The sequence below is a fragment of the Aythya marila genome, assembly GCF_965140915.1.
Source record: "Aythya marila genome assembly, chromosome: 6".
NCBI classification, from domain to species: domain Eukaryota; kingdom Metazoa; phylum Chordata; class Aves; order Anseriformes; family Anatidae; genus Aythya; species Aythya marila.
This window is the reverse complement of record NC_139047.1, coordinates 21,737,394-21,761,030: the sequence shown is the minus strand read 5'-3', so window position 1 is coordinate 21,761,030 and position 23,637 is coordinate 21,737,394. Positions and strand designations below refer to the sequence as shown.

General features: G+C 35.7%; 1 protein-coding gene across 4 annotated transcripts in view; it reads right to left on the bottom strand.

Moving 5' to 3' along the window:
• Positions 1–23,637, bottom strand: part of KCNH7 (potassium voltage-gated channel subfamily H member 7) — a 220,385-nt gene that overhangs the window by 146,645 nt on the left and 50,103 nt on the right. The window lies entirely within an intron of this gene.

Sequence of the window (23,637 nt, the reverse complement as noted above, 5' to 3'; positions counted from 1 at the left end):
GGAATTTTGATTCAAGTGTTTCACAAAAAAGGCCAAGTTGTTTTCCGGCAAGGGAAACTTCAAATGACCCACACATGAGTACTCAATCAAATCTACATTTACTTGACTTTCAGATGAACATGTTTTACTTTTCTGGAGTGGCGTAGTGTGTTTGAAACCAGAGAAATACAATGTAGGGGTTTCAAACCAGATTGTATTCTGGCTGTGTAATTTTACTGGTGATGTAAACTTCTGTCTAATCTGTCTGCTACAATAATAAGGTCAGGGGAGCAAAAAAGGAGCATATATGTTCTGGATAGAAAGGATTAGATAGCGGCCTGCACTCAAGATCATTTCAATAACCTGCAATTGAAATATTCTTATTTTCAGAATACACTGAGCTTCTGGCTGTTCATGATATCTTGCAACCCACACAGAGAATACATACACCCACTCTGCTTTGTGAGCCTCCGCTGGTTTGATTCATGCAATTTGTTATGTCATTTCATGTGTTAAACAAGAATTTTTTTTGGGGGGTGAGGAGAGGGAGCGAGGGGAGAGGGTGAGAGAGAAATATGAAGTCTAGTTTTTTCTACTTTATTAAAAGACACAAATTTAACTTCTCCAGGAGGTGGTTTTTGTTTGTTTGTTTGTTTTTTTAATATGAAGTCACATACAAAACATGGAAGTACCTGAAGAACTTTTAGGACCACTGTAAATGTAAAAAAAAATAATAAATTCCACATCTAGAAACAACATTATTTTAGTTATTAAGACATATTTGAAGAATTTCTCTCTTCTAGTGGAACGACACATTACTTTGGACACTTTAGACTACCAAGAGCTTTTAGTATCATTTTTCTACATATGCTCTCATTTTTCTTTTTCTGATTCAAACCCTAATGATTGGGTCATCATATATAAGTAAAACTCAGCTCAGCTCACTTTTAGGACCAAATTAAGTTATTAGAATTGAAAAGTATTCAGCTCTGGGACAAAACAAGCATTATTGAAAACCTGAACTTAATTTATGTGCCTGAATATGAATACCTGAAACCAACTCTAAATTCCTTGCAGTGAATTGTCCCTTTGCCTCTGTATTGTGTTGTGAAATATCGCGAAATATAAGATGATCACACAAATAAAAGGGACATCGAATCCTAGATAGTCAAGGTACATTGGATCATCTCTGGTATTATTAAACACATGTAAAATGTGAATATGGCCTCTCTTGTTGTTGAACTTTCAAGAATCTTACATAGTATTATATTCTCCTTGCTTATTCTCGCAATCCATTTAGTGTAATTTAGGATTATTGCAGTATTCACTTAAGATACTTAAGACAATTTAAGAACTGTATGTCTACTGAGCAGAGATTTTCATGCTAGATGTGTACTTCTGGCTTTCGTGATTATTACATCCTAATTTTTTATAAGGCTCATTTACTGGGGTCTGTAGATACTCATGGTTTCAATCCTAGCCTCCTGGTTCTAACCAGCATATGGAGAAGAACTGAATAATACTTACAAAAAAATAATCAGTGCTTCAATACCTATATTACAGTATTTCATAGGCAGCCTGAGTGTGTGAGCTCTTATTATCAGTTTCACAGAAGTTAGCCTTTAGTTTATTAAGGATTAAATATTTGCAAGCTGCAAACATGCCCAGCCAAAGTATTTTTCTTACCCAGAAACTGTCCATCTTTTACAGCTATTATGGGCTTTGGGAAGCTCACAAATTGAATTGAATGTGATCTATTATGAAACATGCTGTTAAAAATAAAACGTTAGAAATAGCACGTTTCTATCTAGCAGGGAATGATTGATTATTGCAGCATGTAAAAATCAGAGTGTTAGCAGGATAATAGTGAGGAACTACATTAGAGTTACTGCATATAAAATCTTCTATTGCTTAAAAGGATGTAGACTTTCCAAAACACTGAAGTGGCTGCCTAGAAAATATTTTAAGATGTAAGTACATATATGGTGATATTTCTTATAGCATATCAGATTCATTTGTCATTTTTAGACATATTTACAGCAGTCAGTTTTTCAAATATGCTGAGGAATATCTACTCTGTTATTTATCACCTGCTGTTGTGAAACCTTTTGTCATCTTAGAAGTGTCTGCTGACAAAATGCTCAGAAAATGATTTTTAAAAGCCAGTTTTTTTACCCTGATATTATAGTAAATCTGTCTTCCTTTCCTTGACATTAAAAAAATGAATTAAAACAGATAGCACAGTTATTTTTAGCTGGTTCAGTTAATACCTGCCTTTACATCTGTGAGGATAATTATGCTCTTTATTACAATTTGTTTGTTCTAACTCTATTCTTGACATCTTAACAATATCCCCAGGACAAAATCAATTTAATACTGGTGCATGCACCTATTAGAACCTAGTACGACTGAAACTTGAATTTAGGTATCCTGCTCTGCTGCTGCTCTTATAGCGATGTTACTAAGATCTAGATGTGAAAAAATAAAATGCAGAAAAGGTTCATCATGGAAGTGGAAAAAAAACACACCACAAACATCACCTGGGTGGACATCATTTTACACTTACTTCCTTAAGGACATCCTGTCTTCATTTTTTCTTTATCTGTACTAGCTATACTATTGCTAAATATACATCTCAGAAATATCTATGGAATATTTGAAAGAAGCAGAACATAAAGAGTGAAGAAGCTACAAAACCTGACTTTTACATTATCTGCTGTTTCCGTAATGAGAATAATAATAAGTGCATGATCTCTAGCACAGCTGATCAAAACCTATTGATTTCAGTCAAATATTTCTTTCCCAGGTGTATTTGACCTTTTATTCAGTATGTGACATTATGCAGCCACACAAGTTGTTGTAAAATGCATATAGACAACCATGTTGACTTTCTGTTAGACAACACTCATAAGCTTTTTTTTTTTTTAATGGAATTTTATTTGTATCTTTCTTTACTCTTTTTTTTTTTTTTTTTTTTTTTTCAAGTTGTCTAGCACAGAAAGTAATGGCTAGGAGAAAGCTTCATTGTATTTTCCCCAGAAGTATGGGATGAAAAAGACATTTGTTATTCTGATCTGAAATTGTTCTTCACATATCTGCACCTATAGACACGGTTCAAAGATCACATTTCTTGCCACAATCTCTCATAGGCATTGTGATATATTTTATCTCTTTTTAAAGTTGAAAAGTAGGCACATGAACTTATTCAGTTCCTACTGTATCCCTTTTTGCCCATGGATTTATGAAACAAATTGAGTCCAAGATGTGGAGGATTCTACTGTGGCTATTTTTAAAATTGAAGCTACCTATGTTGGGACCATAACATCTTGTGTCTGATGTCTGTGGTCATGCATATTAATCTTAAAGGAATCTGAAGAAGGAGTGTGCTTGGATCTGTTCTGAGAGAAGTTAGAATATTCCAGACAAAACAATAGTCAGAAAGCCATTCCTCAGTAGTAAAGGAAGAGCTCATTCTATTCATTAATCCAGCACATTTTAGATTTCTTTCCACTTGACAGAACTGTTTAGTTAGAGCCTTTTCAAGGGATGAGGAAACACAGGAGTGACAATAGTCACATGTTATGAATTACTGCGAGACACTTAGCTACAAGTGTGTTGAGCACAATCTAAAAACCATAGTAGAATAAAACAGACTCATGAGCTAATTGTAATAAGCAGGTGGCCTTTAAAAATATAAACCAGAACAACTAATCCAGAATTTGGGAAGTGACTAATGCCTATGTGCTCAAAGTGATAAAACTTACAAAAAGGATTTTCAGAGCACAAGAAATGAGAACTTTATTAGTCTGACACTTTCAAGAAATGTAGAAGCTCTTCACCAATGTATTTATTTATCTTAGGAATCATCAGTATTAATATCATCATAAGGACAAAGGTTTCATCAAAGTGTTCTTTCACAGTGTGCTTTCTACCACATTGCACCTTCTGAGCCTTTTTTCCTAACTTGATTACTCCAATGTGCTGCATTTTTTTTCACTACATCCTCAACAGACTAAAACAATAGTAACTAGAGATGGATGGAAACTTCACATGCAAACTCTTTCTACTGAAAAATGTTTTTAATTGGAATTGAAATATTTTTCAATAGAGATGAGGTCAATTTTGCTAAAATATCCATTAAAAAGTTTGTCATTTGAACATTTTCTAAATTGCAAGTTACATCTGTTACTCTGGAATGACTTTTCATCTCAAACTTTTAATGAAATATAGTAAAAAATATGGAAATTAGAAGCCTGAGGTTGAACCAAAGCAGATCAAAAATAGCTAAAATGTTTCTACACATTTACACTTATTTGAGATTTGCAGTTTTTGTGAAGATCTTTACTTTTTGTCCTGATTTATTGTAATGATTTTTTTTTTTTTTAATTTCAAAAGTGTTCCAGAATTGGAAAAAATATTTCCCACCTGGTTCTAATAATAACATGTATGAGTGGGTTGCGCTTACAGACCTACTGTGTCTGAATGCTTTGTCAACAGTTAAATCAGGGTAACCTACCTTAAGTTCTTAAATTGCCTGACTCTTGTATAAGTGCACCAGAAAATGATGAAAAAGAATAAACACCACATCTAGTGAATTGTCCTCCAGTGGCCAGACAGGACTGAAGCTTAATTTGCCCGTTAGATTGAGTAGGGCATTTTCTAAAGCCATGGCAGATGCATATGATCCATGTGACAGGTCTTTCTTTTTCTTTCTTTGTTTCTAATTTCCATTTTAAAATCTGCTGAATTAGGTACCTGAGTTTCTTATGTTTTACACCATTGCAGTCTAGCCATTTCTGAAGTTTCTGGAGTTGCCTGCTCAATGAGGAGTACAGAATATTTTATGAGAAAGATCTACATATAGAGTAACTTCACCTCCAACTTGAAGACATAGCTGGTTGCTGAGCAAAGACTCAAGGTTGTGTGGGTGAGAAACAACGGGGCTCTTAAACTGCAGTAGTGGCTCCTGGTTTTATGGTTGTACTTGTGGGTACTGAGTGGTTAAATAAGAAGATATATGAAACAGAGAATCCTATTGAGCCTTCAGGTCTGGAAGATGTCAATCAAGTGCAGATCCAGTGTCACTTTCTACTTCAGAAGGTCAGGGACTATTTTGTTGTGGCAGAATTAAGAAATAAAACAATTTGGTTAGGGAAATTAAAAAAATAAACACACAAACTCTAGCTCTTTTTCTTGTTGATATCTATTTGTGTATCTTTGTGAGAGAGAAAACAAACCTTTCGAGCTTCTCTTTTTAAGCTAACAAAATCTGTTTCCTGATGATGGTATCTGAAGTATTTAAGCATTATAAAGAAAACTGTTTCTCTCTCTCTTTCTTTTTTTTTTTTTATTTTTTTTTCCCAGCATTTGAAAGTCTGTTTCTTTTTTGACTCTGTCAAAGACTTTTGGGGAAAAAAATTAAACTCTTGTTCATCTAAGCACGTTTTATTTTATTTTATGTTATTTTATGTTATGTTATGTTATGTTATGTTATTTTATTTTATTTTATTTTATTTATTTTATTTTATTTTATTTCTAATTTCTATTTTAAAATCTGCTGAATTTCAGGTCTCAGAGTCTGAGCCTATTGGACAAGAATCTTTGACTTCCAGACAGGGAACTGAATGAGCCTTTCCTAGAATCCCAAAATCCCAGAATGGGTGAGGTTGGAAGGGACCTCTGGGGGTCATCTAGTCCCACATCCCTGCTTAAACAGGCACATCTAGAGCAGGTTGCCAAGGACCATGCCCAGGCAGCTGTAGTGGGTTTACGTGGCAAAGTTTTGGTAGCAGGGAGCCATAGGGGTGGTTTCTGTGAGAAAGATCTAGAAGCTGCCCCATGTTTGGGAAGGGCCCCATTGTTTTCCAGATCCGAGCCAATAAGCGATGTTGTTTTGCGCCTCTGTGAGAGCATATTTAAGACAGGGAAAAAACGCTGCGCCACACAGCAGCCGGGAGAGTCAAGGGAGTGAGAGAACAGCCTTACACATGCCAAGGTCAGTGTAGAGGGAGGGGGAGAGGTGCTCCAGGCGCCGGAGCAGAAGTCCCCTGCGGCCTGTGGTGAGGACCATGGTGAAGCAGGATGTCCCCCTGCAGCCCATGGAGTACCACGGTGGAACCACGACAGCAGCTTTTGAAGATTTCCAAGGAGGAAGACTGCATAACCTTTCCGGGCAACGTGTGCCAGTGCTCCATCACCCCTACAGTAAATTCTTGTTCTTACAGACAGAATAAAAGATAGGCTCCAGGAGTGACAAAAAACATAGTATACTAGCTAGTCCTTTCTCATTGCCTGCCATATGTTACCTAGAGCAGGTTTTTCTTTATATATGAAAGGAAAAGTGGATTTGAGAAGCATGATTTAAATGCTCATACTGATGAGATCTGAGGGAGTTTTAACAGTGTTATAACCTATAAATTTGTAATTGTGTAATGTAGCCATGGACCAGGGCCTCATTGCTCTGAACATTTATTTGAAGCTGGGTTTTATTCTTATAGTGCACTGGCCAATTGTCAAAAAATTTTACAAACACTCTAATAAAAGTGTTTGGTTATTCCTTCAGATTTATTTAGAAATTTTATCTGTTAATGAGCAAACATGTATGACAAAAAATCAGGACAGAGGAACTTCAAATATATGTAGACCCAGATAAGCACTTTTGGGATTGCTGAGTGACACTCTGGTATCACACATGGACTAGATTTTCTTATATTACTAGGGTACTGTGAGAAATGCACCGTATTCTTTTAAAAACCTAACTTTCATATTGCCTTTTCTTGCTACAGCTGTGGCCCTCTCTGACCCAGTATTAAGTAGGAATTTAGTGTTAATTTTTATTGCACCTATCCCATTTGTTTGTGGAAGGTGAACATTTTTTAATATGTCCATCCACTGAAATATAAATTTTTAGTATTATATATTGGTAAATTACTGCAAAGTATGAAAAGCACAGAGATTTCCCTTGAAATTATTTAAGACACATTGATAGGAATTGTCAAATAATATAAAAATTACTTATGTTACTTACTCTTATCAGTTATCAGTTATCAGTTCTTGCTAGGCTTAAGCTTCATGTATTTGCAATCATGCTCACTCCATGGAAATGGAGTTTGTCTCTATTATTTGTACTTTTCAAGGTCTCAGAATGAATAAATTATCTCTGGGTTTGCAACAAGTTCATTACACAAGGTACCACGTTCTACCAAATTTCAGCTATTTACACATTTCTACCAGGAGAAAAAATATTTTAAATAAGCTGCCCTATATGTCTATATGCCTTTATTTTAGAGTAGTAGATGTTGGGTAAATATTTTTCTGTACATTTTTTTATAGAAGGACAATCTGAGAGCATTTAAGAACTTGTCTCATTCAGCTCCCTGAATGAGCAGGATCAGCTATGTCAAATCATTCTTAAAATTGTTTGTACAACGTGATTATCCAGTGCTGAGGGATCCACAGTTTCCCAAGGAGCTTCTTTCCTGGGTTAATCTGTCACAAGACTTACTGTTAGATAGTTTATTTTTAATGTCTAACCTAGATCTTCCATAGCACTTTTGAAGCCTATTACAACTTCTGTTATTACATCTTTTGCTACTCACAGTCTACATAGAGAATAGCTTATTACATGTCTTTGTAGCAACATTTACATATTTGAAGTCTGCAATAATTTATCTTGAGTGAGTGAGGAGAAGAATTAGTCATCCTCTTTCTCAGGGAGACCATCATTTTGTTATATTTGTTTTAATTTCCTTTGTTTTTTCTTGATGATTTAATTTTTCTCTTCATTGAAACTTCATTGAAACTTGCACTGTCATTTGCCTAAGGTCCTGTAGCCTGGTGTGAACCCTGTGAGCTCTGAAAAATCTTGAGGAAACACCAGGCTTACTCACATTGAGGCATAAGCCCATGGGCCTGTCCTGCTCCACAGAAAGATTTTCTGCCTTGGCATGTACTTCCAATATGACAAGCATGCTTTGCCACATGCAGATACCACAAACCAGAAGTGCAGCTGATCTCATCAGAGATACTGAAATGTGAAGTCTGACTTTTAAATCAAGACCATTTGTGTTGAGTGGGTTTTCTTAGCATTCTAATTTTATCACAACATTAATTCCCCAGCTGGAAGCAATGTCTGACAGTTGATTTGAGGAAATTTTATTTTATTTTTAAACTCAGAACAGAATAATTGTAGGCCTTCTCAGCCAAGGTTCTCATAAAGATTTTAAAGACAATATTTATGGAGGGTTTTAAAGCTTAAATAGTTCTGAATCTTGAGAATGTGTGGTGGTGTTTCCTGGGAATGCTGTTTCCTACGACTGTTACAAATATTTGGTGCAGTGTCCACTTGTGTCACATTATCTACACTTTGATTTAAAAATGATTAAATAAGTTATGTTAAAATCATAAAAAATCATATTCTGAAAATCATATTTAATAAGATTTTTAAATTTATTCTAGGTCATGATTATGGAGTCTCTCAAGGCATCAAACAGTAGTCTTGGACAGAAATTACTGGAATAATGGATTATCTACATAGTATTTGTTGAGTTTGTCCAGTACTGCTTTAAAAAGAACACTTTGTTCTCAGACTATGGATCACCAGCTTGGAAGCTGAACTTATCATTTAGGACAGCTGGATTAAAAAAAAAAAAAAAAAAAAAAGAATTATAACACTGTCCCTGAAATAAATTACCTAACAATTAATAGTAATCTTCTACAGATTATGCAAAGTAGAGCTCTAGCACACTATGTTATTGATATTATCTGAAGCTAATGTTTTTAATGGATACACTGGGTCACACTGAGCTGTACAGGGAATGAAACTGCAGAGTTTATACCTCCAGAAAAACTCAACATAAAACAATTTATGTAGTATGCTTGACAGAGTCAGTGTATATGTAGAAATCAGACTGCAGTGAACCACCATTTCTACCTTTTTACTTTAAGGAAATCCCCATTTTTTTAAGTTGATCTCAGTCAACTGTCAGTCTGGCAGTCTCTGGACAACTTCGTAATTGTCTTAAAACCTAACAAGTTGTCAAATTTTCTAATGGATTTCTCCCCAAGGGCTGTTGACAATCTATTTCTATTCATTGCTGCTCATCGAGGAAAGCTATTTTAATTCTTTTTTTTTTTTTTTTTTTTTCTTCAGACCACTGTTTTGGAAAATGATTGATTCTTGATTTGTCGTGGTAAAAATATAGAATTATCATTGTTGTAGTTAGTGAAATTACTCTGCAGTAAACACTGCAAATGAATGGAGAATCAGTTCCAGTTCAACATCTTCTCGTAACTGCTAAACTTTCTGCATCATAACTCTTGGATGGTTTCTGAGTTTGGGAACATCTTAGTCTATACTTTGTCTTGTAGCTTGGACCACTACCATCTTGGCAAGAAAGTTTTACCATTCCCCAAAAAAGTATCCACAGCCTTGGCTATAACCTCCATCACTTCTGAAAGATAAAATGCAATTACACCCTGAAATCTCTCCTCACTTAATCTTTCCACTCAGCTTTTCACAAAACTTTGCTATGGTTCTTTAAACAAGTAGGGGCACGTTTATGGAAGGACTAGACTAAAAAGGCTCCTAAAAAAACCCATAAACTTACAGAGCTACATGGAAACACAATGCTCATTTTTGAAGAGAATTGAAGAGAATTTTGAACAGAAAGAATTGTAGTAAAAAACTGTGATTCAAGAAAGTATGTTGTGCTGTTCCAGCATAGCATCAGATTCTGTGAATATTAACAGAACTATACTCAAAATGAGAAATAAAATAAAGTAGAAACATAACATTTTTACTTTCTTTCACCTTTTTCTTTATGGTAAAATTTACATAATACTCAAGAAGAAGTCTCATTAATGACTTAGTGAGGGAGCAGTGAAAGACAGAAGATACTGTACATAACGTTTTATTTGCTAGCAATTCCACCTCTGAATTGTCTTGAAAAGTTCACAGAGATCAGAACAGTTTTCTTTCCAGATACTGCATGAAAACTCTGTTGAAAGCTACCAACAATTCTATACTTTAACGTATAGCCTGTTTTATCTGACTTTACAGCCAGTCGGGAAAAATATAGAAGAACTTCATAGCCAGTTCTTTCATTTAAAGAAACTCTACAATTCCTGAAGCTCTTAATTAGAATCAGATGAGCACTTCAGTCCTTGTAGAAAAAGCAAAATTATGGAAGCCCCTTCTACATAGAGGCTTTACACTTCATGTTCTGCTAGCCAGTCTCATTTTCTCCTAGTTATATGTGAACTGTGCTGCTGTTCTCTCACACAGGGGCATAGGCAAGCCTTGCTTTCTTTCACATGTGCAATCTTTAAGCATATGCCAAGGAATGGTCACTTTTGACAGAAATTCCTTAATACTCTCCATCTCATCCAGAATGCCTGTGAAATCTCATCCACAACTCCTCAAAATATTTTATTTATGCTCCTGTCTAATACTAACTGGCAGATATGTGTGCAAATGTGGGGAGGGAAAGGTCATTCCTTTCACAAAAGGAAGAGAATCACATTCTAAAACACCAATTGGTTTTGGGGACAAATGATTTATAATATGTAAAAATAAAAATAGGAAGAAGATACAAATACTAATAGAAAAATTCATCAGGATTGTTTGTAATTTTGCATAAACATTCAGTTTACTGCTCACAGAAGCTAAATGAATCTATGGCTTTGTAAGGATTTAGTGTTCTATCCAAATGAAATCCTTAAAACTGAAAAATGATCTAATGGACTTTAGCTAGAAAATGATAATCTCAGTACTCATATATATAGAAGGTAGGCGAGAAATTAAACACTTCTGGGAGGTAATAGCAGAGTTAAGAGATGAATTATTCTATATGAATAAAGGTAATCAATCTATAAACAGTCACACACACACACAGCAGAGAGATGAGAAAAATATGTAGAAAATTAGAGCGAAATAATCTGCTAAGGAAGGTTTCTTAGGCAACAACCCTGAGGTGCTCAAAAATGTATTAAAGAAAACACTTAAAAGAAAACACTTCTAAATACATTAATTTCTGTTCTGAAATTGAGCTCTTACCACTCTTATCTGCTGTACGAGTCTTTAAAGTCTAGAGTACCTTTTATTGCATTATTATATATTTCAAAATGCATATTTGTGTGCTTGGATATTAACAGAGTTTCTTTAAATCTCTGTTAGAAAACTGAATTGGAATGACAACAAGAAAAAGTTTAACAGGGATATATAGAAAAAAAAGAATTTTCATATTCTAGTAAAACTCACAATTCAGTTCTTGAAGAAATGGCTTTTGTATAATTACTAAAATACCTCTCTCAGTGGAAACTAATAAAGCAAGTATATCTAGTTTGACAACAGAACCCATAAATAAGGTAACAATATTTTAGGATAAGATCTGGCTGAAGAATGTAACACTTGCTGTAGTCACAGATTACTATTATGTCTTTCAAGATCAATTAACCATCACCTATGGATGATGTTTAGCCTTCCTAACATTTAGGTCATGTGGCCAGAGTTCATCAAAACTCTGAAATATATGGAAATGAAAAGCTCTTCATGAGAGCTCCCCAAAGCTTCCACTTCCTTCTGAATTCTGGTATAGGTGGAAATCTCCAGTGACAGGTTCCTTTGAAGACAGGCTTGTGGGGCCCACAGCACAAAAAAGATCTGGGGACAAATAGGTTCCCATATTGCTGGCTGAACTGGACAGAGGCTTTGACCAAAACTAGTCTAACATTTACAGAATGTTGACAAAGACAGGATGTCTTTCAGTACCACTCTACTGTGGATCATTTGTTGACTGACCTTGCTGCATTTTCGTTGACTCTGGCATGTGTTCAAACTTTTGAAAAACTAGATATAAGGAAGAGTATTCTTTTGCTACTTTGTCCTCCCTTTGCAAATGTCTCTTGTACCTTCCACACTTTGACCTTAAGTATGTGTTGAATGGTGACTGATGTTGGCTTACCAAATAGCTGCTTTTAGAAATGGGAGACAATAGTTTTCAAGATGATAATGACACCTACCAATTATGATACAGTCCCTGTGAGTTAAAAAAAAAAAAAAAAAAGGCTGATTCTACTTGTCTTGTCTGAAAATATCGCTTAGAGAGACCATGTCTATCTGGAAATGTTCCGACCCAGCTTTGGGTCTGCTTTTGACAGCTGACTTTGACAGCTCCCCCATGTGTACAGAGCTTAGTCAGAAAAAGAAAGACAGAAGAGCCAATGGCAGGGTCCTAACCATAAGTTTTTACTACCTATATACTTTGGAACTAGTTGCAGGGTTGATCTCTTTGGCAATGCATGAAACAAAGTGAGTATACAGAGATTAAGGGTTTAATGGTGGGACTGACATCAATGCGGATACATGGATTCAGCATCTGCTGTGAAAGCAAAAAATACACAGAGATAGAGGCAGAGTAATTATTGACTTAGCTTTTATATTTGAGAACAGGAAGAACATACTGCACTAGCCTGATTCTGTGATACTCTGTTAGCTGGTGATAGGTAGACAGGCTAGGTGTGTGATTCACTTCACACCCTGATCAAGACAGTGTTCAAATGCAAAATGAATTCTTAATGATGTGTCCTTTCTCACTGTTTAACAACCTTGAAGAAAAAATATGTGCTTAGCTCAGTTTCTCAGATCATATACTGAGCCTGGGATTTGCACATTATTTGTATTTTTCTAATTAACATTGCAAATCTGCAGAGAATCTAATAGCTCACTGACTCTTTAGGATATGATTCCCTGTGGGAAACTTAGCAGGGTGCTTCTGAACATTCATGTAATTTAAAAAAATCTGTTTGTTTCATAAGTCCAGTTTTGCTGACTTAGTTAGCAGCTTTGCTTTATTGTGCAGATGAGAATTTACCCTGTTTTACAGGCACACTGACAAAGGAAACAGAGACAACATGCCCTGTGAATCCAGCCACAGTTTGAGTCTCATTCAAGTCATGAAGTACAGCTTCGTAAGTTTAGCGTTTCTAGTAATTCTGGAAACATTGAAGTACATAGTGTAGGAATTCATTGAGGCAAATGTCTTTTATTTGAGAATTTATGGTGAGAATGATTCCATACATTGCTTCTGGATCTGAACCTGTAGGACTTAACATCCAGATAGACTCAGGAAGGACACTGGAGAGATCATACGAAGGTGAAGTAATTATAGTAGCTTCAGTATTTCATGATCTTTTGTGCAATCTGGTATCTCAATAGCACATAGTACCAGGAATAAAAACAGGCTGAAGAAAATAACCTAAGAGAAAGAATGGAAGATCTAAAACCTCTGAGAAACACTAAATGTGAGAGATTAAATTTAAACTCCAGTAATGGGAGACCAATGGAAAAAAAAAAATACAGTCCTTTCACTCTCTAACTGCAGATAGAGTTTGCCAGAAAGAAGGTAGTCTTAGTTTGTTAATAGAATATGAGTTTCACGTATTTCAGTTAGCCTAGGCAGGAAAGATGGTTGCAAATTTATATTATTACAAAAACATAGTCTGTGTAAAATGAAAATACACAAGAGAGTTATACCTCATTATCCTCATTTTCATGAGCATACAAAGTGAAAATGAGTTTATACAAATACTTTGAAGAGAATGCTAATCAAGTCTCTGGTAAGATTTGGATTTGGGTCTGGAAGTGAAGTCAGAAACTGTCAGATTACTGGGAGATTCTGACATGAATTTTTCTAATAGAGGAAGTATTTTGGATTTTTAATCTGAAATTAGATAATAACAATGTTATTAATAAGAAAAAATACTAAAGATAGTCATGAACAGTGGTGTAAGTTCACAACCCCAAAAGATATTGGCAGACTATGTTTATGCATAAATAAGAAACTACTAAAGGCCTTAACTAGTAAACACAAGATTTGCAACAGTGCTATTGAAAGAGAACTTGTTATTAGATTAAACATGTGTCCACCTGTGATTCATCAGGAGCATGCTTCAATGCCTTTCAGCAAGGTACAGAAGTGTGGGCAGTGAACTGCTCTAATACAGTGACCCTGCTCCTAAGTACAGAAGTGCCTATTCAGTGATAGTGCATGCATCTGTAACAAGCATGGTACAGATATACTTGTTGAGTGAACAGAGTAATAAAAAAGATGGTTACTGGAGAAAAACATGATAGGTCCTTTAGGTTTCTATCCAAAATAATTGAATAAGTATGTTATAATAAATACTATTTTCTGCTGTTTGAAAAGACAAATATTGAAGACTAAAGGGTGGTGTGTATTTGAAACACTGCCCTTTCCCTTACAGTCTATTCCAACAGCAATACTGACAGATGCGCAGTTTATTCAACAAGCAAACATTTTGATTCTGAGCTTGACTGCACAAGGCAGTGGTGTTGCCAGTATAAAGAGAAATCTGTGCCTCTTCTCCAACTCTGAATCTGAGATAATATTGAATGTATTTGCATACAGTATGAAAAGTGTGAGCAGGAGCTGATTTGACTTTGATGAAATATTTAAATGTTCTGGTGGTAAAAGATTATTAAAAAGCTGTGGAAGAGTAAATTACAAACAATAAGGAAAATGAAAACATTTCCTTCATATTCTTTTCCAAATATCTCCTTTTTACTGTTTTTTCTTTACAGTAAATTTTCAAAGTGAACTACTTTTACTGCTTGTCTTTTCTGGGAGACTATGGCAAAAAGAAATTTTACTGACTGTTGCCTCCATATCCTCATATATTTGTACAATACCAAAACCAGGGAATTATCTTACATTGTTTAATCTCAATTGCATTATATACTCCAATACTACTATTTTAGTCTTCCCATGCAGTACATTTTGAGGAATATAGATTTGACATGTATATTTCCTGCCCTAATTGCAAGCCCCTGGGATCTCCCTATTAATGGAATATTACAACCCAAGACTGGTTTCAGAAAGCAAAGTGTTAGCAGGTATGAAACTCATTGCTACTGTGGTACTTATTCGTGTTTCCTTGTGAAATCCTCAAATGAGCTAAATACAATTATGCTTTCTTTTTGATTTATACCAACAAATAAACTCTCTCTAATTTAGGGAACATGAAGTCCTATTGAAGGTTTCTAAAATAAATCTTTAATGACAATTATAGCTAAGCACACCCCCAAAAGAGTCAAGCAGAATTGTCCAGAGGACATCTGTTAACCAAATGTTTGCAGGGGTTATTTTTAAATAGGAATCTCTGGGTTAGTCACTTAATAACAAAACATTAAGGCAGCCTACTCCTTTTAATTATTTGGTTATTGATAACTGTGCTTGTAGATATATCCTACCTGAATTTGCTTTCAGTGCTTCCCCTCTCTATACTTGGTAATAAATAACGTCTGCATATGTGGTTTGTTACAAGGCCATTTATATCATTCTCTGAACTGGTGGATATTTTTAGTCATGTTTAAAATACTAAGAGCTGTTGGCTACTGCCAGGATAAGTAAGCAGAGAATACTGTCACTGTAGGGTTTACTTAATCTGTTGCTGCTTAGAAAACAGTCACAAGTCAAGCACTGATTGACAGGATCTCACTGCAACTCTTGAAAACTATTGGGAGGGTTGTCACGTAGTTCAGATTACTTGCATAAAAAAGGACCAAAGAATGGGGTTTCATTATTCAAAGCTCTTCTGCACTAATAGTAACCTTTGGGCTTTCCAGCAAAGCTCATAATTAAGGCTGTGGAATTTTTCCTATATTTATCCAAACATAACAAATCTACAGAATAGTGAACATATAACTATTCTAAAAACTGATATTAGGAAAAGGGATCAAAAATGGTAGTAAAAACAGCATGGTCATAGGCACTGGTCCAGAAAAATGAAGGAGATACTCCTGCCCAATTTTCTGCATATCCCAACTTCCACTTTAAAACCATATCTAGCTTGGAGCAATTGAAGCTAGTGCTTACTCTAGACTCATGCCTCTATAGAGTAATTCTCTTTGTCTTGTTGGGGAGACACTCTTTAATGTTCAAAAATAAAAGCTAACACTCAACAGCTTTCTTGGCCATGAGACCTATCCACTCCCACAACTGGCAGCACAAGCCTGCCAAAGGCATATGCTGCTCATTTTAGGAGTGAAAGAACAGCATAACCCATTCTGTCTTCAGTGTTTCCCCATGGAACCCAGCTCTGACTAACAGAGTTCCTGCAGAGGAATAAAGTTTCCCTGGTCTCTGTAGCAAAATATGATCTAAAAGGAGTGATGTGCTGGTGATATTTCACTGATTTGAAGGCTGTTAGTACAGTTTTTTTGTAGCAGGAGGCAGACTGTGTAGCAGCAAATAGCACTTAGCGAACTAAACCCAGAGTTCATAGATTTCAAGCTCATAGATTGGAAATTTTAAGAATTGTTTCTTCTAGTTTGTAAGATGTGATTGTAAAAGTGAACTATAAGATAGTGATTCTCTGTAATGCACAGAAGTGCTGTTTTAACATGACAAACTGTTAATGAATCAAATCGTAGCATATTTGTGCCCATTGTATGTAGTACTTTGATAGACCAATAGACCTTAAATAGACTCTAGATAGAAATGAATAAATCAGAGTCACTCACTCTCAACTAGCTTTTCACTAATCTTAACATGCAGATAAAGCTATCATTAGGAGTTCCTTCAAACAGACATTTTCTGTTGAGCCTTACTGCACCTCAAGAATGTAGGAAAACCACATGGAAGCAGCTGGCTCCCAGATCATTGTAGTCCCAGAGGTACATACCATACCTGGCTGCAACAGATGACTAACTACAAATCAGTTAGCTAGTTACGTCTCCTTAGCAGGGCATGGCTATATTCTGAAAACTCACAAGACAGGGAAGCAAAAGGTTTCTGATCTTAATAGCAAAAATACATTATAGTATGAAAATAGAATTAGAGGCACTGAAAAACAGAATACTATAAAGTACTGCCCTTTAGGAGCTCCAAAAAACACCATTATTTTTTTGTTTTTCTTAAAGCACATTAAACCTTTTGATGCTCCAAGTACCTGGTAAATTATTTTTCACTTCTTATTTTGCTCCATTCACTAACTCAAAACTGCAAAACATTTCTATCAGAAAAAAAAAAAAAAAAAAAAAAAAGTCTTTATTTTTTTCTGAGTGAAATCAGATGTGAAGGATCAGGGTTTTTTCAGAATACTCTCTCATGAGGTTCTCAGTCCAACTTTGAACACCTACTAGGTTTTGATAGTTATAGGTTTTAGGTAAACATCTAAATCAAGCATCCTTCCATTAGAGAACCAATAATAGGTACTCTACTTACAGGCTTTATGTCTTTTCCAGTTAGTCAACTTCTTTTTAGCCCTCACCTTCTACCCTTATGATTCCAGAAGTGCATGAAACCAACAGGTTACGAGATCAGTAAGTTAAGACATGATTAAAATATTCAGACATTGTAAGAAATGACAGAGACTTTTAGGCTGACAGAAGCTATCACAAGGATCTTTTTAAGAGTTATATTTTATATCAGATTTTTCTAACTCACGCATTTAATTTTACCTAATTCTATCAATATACTTACTTGAGAGCATTTTTATTACTTTCATAGTTATATCTTATATATGTCACAGACCTTTGAAATAGAAATAGTGCAAGAATTACAAAGGTTGCCTTGTGGAGAGTTCGCAGAATTTCTCATTCTTTCATTCTTTTTCTAGTGTATACTTAATGCTTTCTCTGACCATCTATGTTAGTTATTTGTATCCTAGTTGTTTTAAAAAATCTTTCTCATTTCTGCAAAAGTTGCTGGTGCTAAATCAGGTAATTATTTCAGTGGACTTAAGAAAGGTAATAAGAATTTGTACCAAGTCAGATAACCAAAATGCCTTTGAAGCCCTTGGACATCAGATGCTTTTGTTCCTGAAGCTGTATTTGAGTCGCACATGAGATGTTTATATTTATTGAACACAATACTATCAATATGAATGTGGCTGCTTTTTTTTTTTTTTTTTGGGGGGGGGGGAGGGGGAAGGGGAGACACAGTGCTTCACATATGTGGGTAGATATGACAAGAAAGGAGCAGGCAATAAAATGAATGCACTAGCATTAACTTCCATTAGCTCACTATTCTTCTCATTGCTATAAGCACAGCAGCACACAACCTGATCTTACACACCAGCCTGTGGTGCTCCAGTGAACCTGAAGCATGACTTGAAAAGCCAGTAAAAATTGTCACTATTGAGAACTAGAACTGTGTATGTGTACAGTCACTGTGTGAAATGTCTGTATACTTAGAGGAAGGACATGGAAAGACTAGTATATATTAAAGAAGTGGTAATTCTGGGGAAATCTCCCCACAACCTCTCAGCATTTGATGGTACATGATTAGCACATGACAAAACCAAAGAATCATGGAATGGTTGGAAAGGAGCATATGAGATCTTCCAGTGAACCCCTCTGTTGCAGAGAAGTCAGCAAGAATACGTTGCACAGTTCATTGCCCATTTGGGTTTTGAATACCCACAAAGATGGAGAAAGCTCCAAAGCCCTTCTGGCAACCTGTTGCAGTGCTTGACCACCCTCCCAGTAAAAAAGTTTTCTTTTGATCAGATGGGATGTAATGTGTTTAAATTTGTACCCATTACCTCTTGCCCTACCACTAACCATCACTGAAAAGAAACTGGTTAGCTCTCCCTTACTCCTCCATCTGTTGTATGTACACACAGATAAAGTCCCCCTGAGCCCTCTCTTCTTCAGGCTAAACAGTCTCAGCTTTCTCAGCCTCTCTTTGCATGTCAGATGCTCCAATCCCTCAACCATCTTCTTGTTTGTTTGCTGGACTCATTCCAGTATGCCCATGGCTCTCCTGTACTGAGGAGCCCAGAGCTGGACACAGTATTCCCTGATCCCTAAAGGCTTCTTAAATCTATGAAAACACAACAATTGACCTAATTTTTATGACCTAATAAGTATTTTATTTAAATGATATTCCATGCAGTGTGTGTAAACTGAGCTGAGATAGCTACTCTCTACTGCTTGCTTTGCTACTTAATTCTTTTTCTAATTCTTTCTTGTCTCTTGTATTCTTAGAGAGCCAATAGTGACACAAGAAAGTAGCTTCAGAAGTAAGAAGAGTAAATCTCCACTCAAGTAGAGAGGAGATGCAAGGCATCAAAAGGCTTAGTAAATCCTCATGAGTGCACCTGGAACGGTGCCAGGAAATGTGGTTATCAGTATCACCTGGAAAACAGTCAAGGTTTTATATACAAGTAGGATGGTTGGTTGCAGAAAAAAGTATAGCTAGTGGGCCTTTCCTGGAAAAGGCAGTGTGATAGGGAGAAAGCTTTGGTGCTCTTCTAGAGCACAAGCAATTCTGGGAAATGCTCAGGTTGAAGATCAAAATTCAGATCTGGAGGAAGTTAAAATTCTGTGAGTTCATGGAAATTTCTTAGGGTTCTTAACACTGGAAGATCTGTTACCAAGTAATTCAAAGGAGGGAACACAGCAGACCACGAGAGATTTCAGGCAGAAATGGTATCTAGAAGAGGGTAAACATCTGTTATGCTAGAGTTCAACAATATTTATAGCTTTTTTTCTCTGCTTTTACTGTGAAGGAAGTCCTGCATGCTGTTGCTTGTGATAACATCTGTAGATTCCCTACCAAGGATGAGTCCTAAGAAAAGGCAAGTCAGTTGGAAAGCTATTATATCTTTTGACTGGGAATATCATTGTAGTAGTTACACAGTGCCTTACCATAAGGAAATGTTGCATTTGTTGTGTTAAATTTCTATAGCTGTCTACTGCTAAACATATTTTATTGCAGTAGTCTGTTTTATTGTATAGAATTCAAGTGAAATGTGATTTTTACTTCAGTGTCATGTCTGTAGTCCATTAATGAAGTCTTCACGTGGCAGTTTTTAATGTGCTTTTGTAAATCTCCAGGAAATGTCTTTTCTTAGAGCTTTGAGCTCATAGTTGTCTCTTTCAATCAAGACTGAAAGATTAAATCTTGGGGAAAAATAAAAGGGGGGGGGGAAGGGAATGCTCAAACCATACATTCTATGAGGGCCTTAGTTTGTTCCTTGACTCATCAATTGACTTTCATACAGAAAGTTTGAAATGTGAAATGAGTTTGTGTGTTGTCCCTGAAGAATTAAGCAATTTACAACAAAACAAACAAACAAAATAACAAAATAACAACAACAACAAAAACACACCAAAGTGACCTCACGGTTCTCAGCCAAAGAGAAGCAAAAGATCCTGATGTCACTAACATCTTACTTTCCCTCTGTCTCCTCCATAGTGACTATAAATATTACATAATAAGAATGTACATTAGGTTCGATGTGTAAAATTTGCTTGTGCCCCGCTGTTTCGAGAGATTTTTGGTTATTGTCATGGTGGCAGTTCAGGGAAAATGAGCTCTAATTAGTCAGACAAATAGAAAAAAGAATAATGGTACTTGCTGTAACACTGTGAATAACACTGGATGAATCTCTCATAATCAAACAATGCTTGATTACCTGACCCTGTGAACACCTGGCTGCACAATGGACTCCTACATAATAAATGTGTACGCAAACATCTGTATGCAATGAATTAAATAGACCTGCAGCTGGTCAGCCATCTGCAGAGGAATTGTTCTGAAACTGCCTGCTTGTTCAGTTAAATATTTGCTTCTCAAAAATCTCACAATTGTGGCGGGTTTTGTATGTCTACCTCTTAGTATACATTGTTTATTTTATTCTGATATTATGGGCTTCCTATCAAAACATAACTGAAATATTGAAATGGAGGTAGGAAGTGGAAAAGGAACTGAGGGCCAAATCTTCAAGGTAGATCCTGTGACCCACAAACACTAAAGGCAATCAGAGTTTTGGGCAATTGTCACAACTGGTTTTATAGATGTATTTCTAGACTAAAGTTAACGAGATACTACTAAATATTTGGACTATAGTACACAGAATGACAAATATTTACAATGTTTGCCATTTAACAATTTAATATTTTTGTATTGTTGCCTTTGTGACATGTTATTGTACATCACCATTCAACTTTCTACAAAAGATGTGAGGAACCATTTTAAATACATATAGATGACATCACTGGCAATCAAATCAGATAAGAACCTGAAATAGCTATGCTCTGCAAATCCTCAAAATCTGTTTGAACACCTATGAACTGGGAGTTAACATTGGCATTCATTTCATGGCTTGATTCCATTTTATTGTATAAAACATCTCAAAACTTTAACTGGTTAGGATTTATGGTGCCCTTATGGTATATGCAATGTATTTTAGAGTCCAAATAGATTGTCAAGGTACCTTTAAACCAGGTTAGACGGGAGATCTGAGAGAGAACAGCTGTAGCATTACAGTTACAGGAAACAACTTTTTTCCCAATATTTCCATGGGAGGTTTACTTGTTGTCCTAATTTTCCCATACTTTGTAATTAAGCTCTCCCTAGGTCAGCAATGCTCCCTTATGAGGCAGTTATTCTGAATTTCACGAATGTTAATTATCTTGTTTCTCTTGACAACTCTTTCTTCTATACCTAGCATGCATCTGGGTTTTAAGAGATTTCATAGTTTCAACTCCCATTAATATGACTTTAACTTTTACATGTTATGTCATAAGCACTGCAAACAAGTCTTCAAACTCCGATTTACACTTGGGACCATATAGTATAACTTCAGTGCACTTAATAAGATTAATTCTTAGTCTCAATGGCTATGGCTGGCTATCTACATATTTTTTTTCTGCAATTCCCTAATGGAAATGCATGCATTTTACCTTCTTTCAAGCTTGTTAATATACCAACACTCTGCAGTGACCTACATGTTTTATCTTCATTTTTGACAAATCTACATTTTACATTGGTGGAGGAGCAGAGAGAAATCTGGTTTAGATAAGCTTGCCATTCTAAAATTCTGCATCTAGGATGTTAATCTAAATAACTTGAAATAAATCTGAGGCATGTGGATGCTAATCTTATGTTGGCAATACAGACTTTTCAAAATGTCATTCATAAACTAGGAGTGAAACTGATAAAGCAGACTAGCAAATCCAGCAGCAAAGTCAAGTCTCCAGCTGAGTGAAAATATGCTAGGTGATAATTTCCAGTCTTGTTTCTGAGCCTGTATGGAAGGACCAAGAGGTAAATTACTATGACCCTTGCTTGTAGTACAATTTCCTTAGTAACTGAATCTCTGAAGACTCATCTAGAAATAGGTGGTGTCTGCCCATTTCTATTCCGCATGTGAAGCACCAAGAATTGGCAAAACAAGTGGTGGAGGCACAAACAGTGCATGGCAGCCTGAGTCCACTGTTTGTTGAAAGTGAAATGTGATTTTCATTTCAGTGTCGTGTCTATAGTCCATTAATGAAGTCTTTAGGTGGCAGTTTTTAATATGCTTTTGTAAATCTCCAGGAAATGTCTTTTCTTAGTGCTTTGGGCTCATAGTTGTCTCTTTAATCAAGATTGGAACATTAAATCTTGTAGAGGAAAAAAAAAAAGAATGCTCAAACCTTAGCTGATCACAGCTAAGTGGTTTAAGTCTGTGCTGATCCATCTCTTAATCTCATGCATGCTTGGAAGTGTATACTGTAATGTACCCTTTTAATGATTGTGTGCTACATATGTGAAAGAGTGAGGAAGAATGGTTTTTCCTTAACCGGCTTTTGTGCACCAATTCTACTGGCAGAGATTCTGGGACTCCCTTTATTGGAATTTGATCTTCACTTTTTAGAGAAACTTTGAAGTACAGAGCCTTCTGTTCTTGAGAATGGGAACTTGACACTTTTCTTAGGTCAAACCTGTGTTAAATTTTTGCCAGGAGAATTCTAGGTTAGGATTTTGATTACATAATTGTGTACTGGCAGAAGGCCTAGTATAGCAGCACCTACAGGAGTGAGCTGAAAAGATTTTTACTGTGATAACTTCGTTTGCTTGTGGCAATAGTCAAAGTTACAAACTACTCTGAAGGAAAACTTTGTCAGGAAAAAGAATATCTTCACTTGAGGATATCAGGCTATGCTTAATACCTTGTAATGTCAAGCAGGATTCCCTAGTACCTGGAGGAGGGAAGATGTTTGAGTGCATTAAAAGCTGGAACACTACTATAAGTAGTGGGAGTACATCAAAGATGAATTTATACATCTGTATATCCACAGTTGTTTAAAAGCTGTGGACTGAGATAATCAATTTATAAGTGATAGGTAATAAGAACCTGAAGGACAAAGAATTGACACTTTTCAGAATTACATGCAAATTTGAAGACAAAATTGTTAATAATTTTATTTTCTTACAAATGCTGATTGTAAAATATTTATCTCTTTTGTATTATGTAATTTAGTATTGAGAACCTATGGCTTAGATTGACCTTCTATAATTTATGATAAAGCCAGCAAAAGGCCTTGCAAGTAAAGAAGCTGCTGAGAAGTAAAGCGATTCCTTATGAATGCAGTTGGGCCCATTAAGTCTGAAAGGTCAAGCTGGCAAAAATCTAGACCTAGAAAATCTGCTGAAATGTGAGAAGACATTACTGGGAGGAAAACAAGAGTTCAGTCAAAGTATTCTTGGAAAAAAAAATTGATTTGGTTAGTGAAGCAAACAGTATTATTATGCTGTAATGTTCTTATTTCAGAAAGATTCCTGGCGAGAGTCTCTATTGGGTTTGTGTGGCAAGGCTTTGGTAGTGAGGGGACAGCAAGAGGTGGCCTCTGAGAAAAGCTCA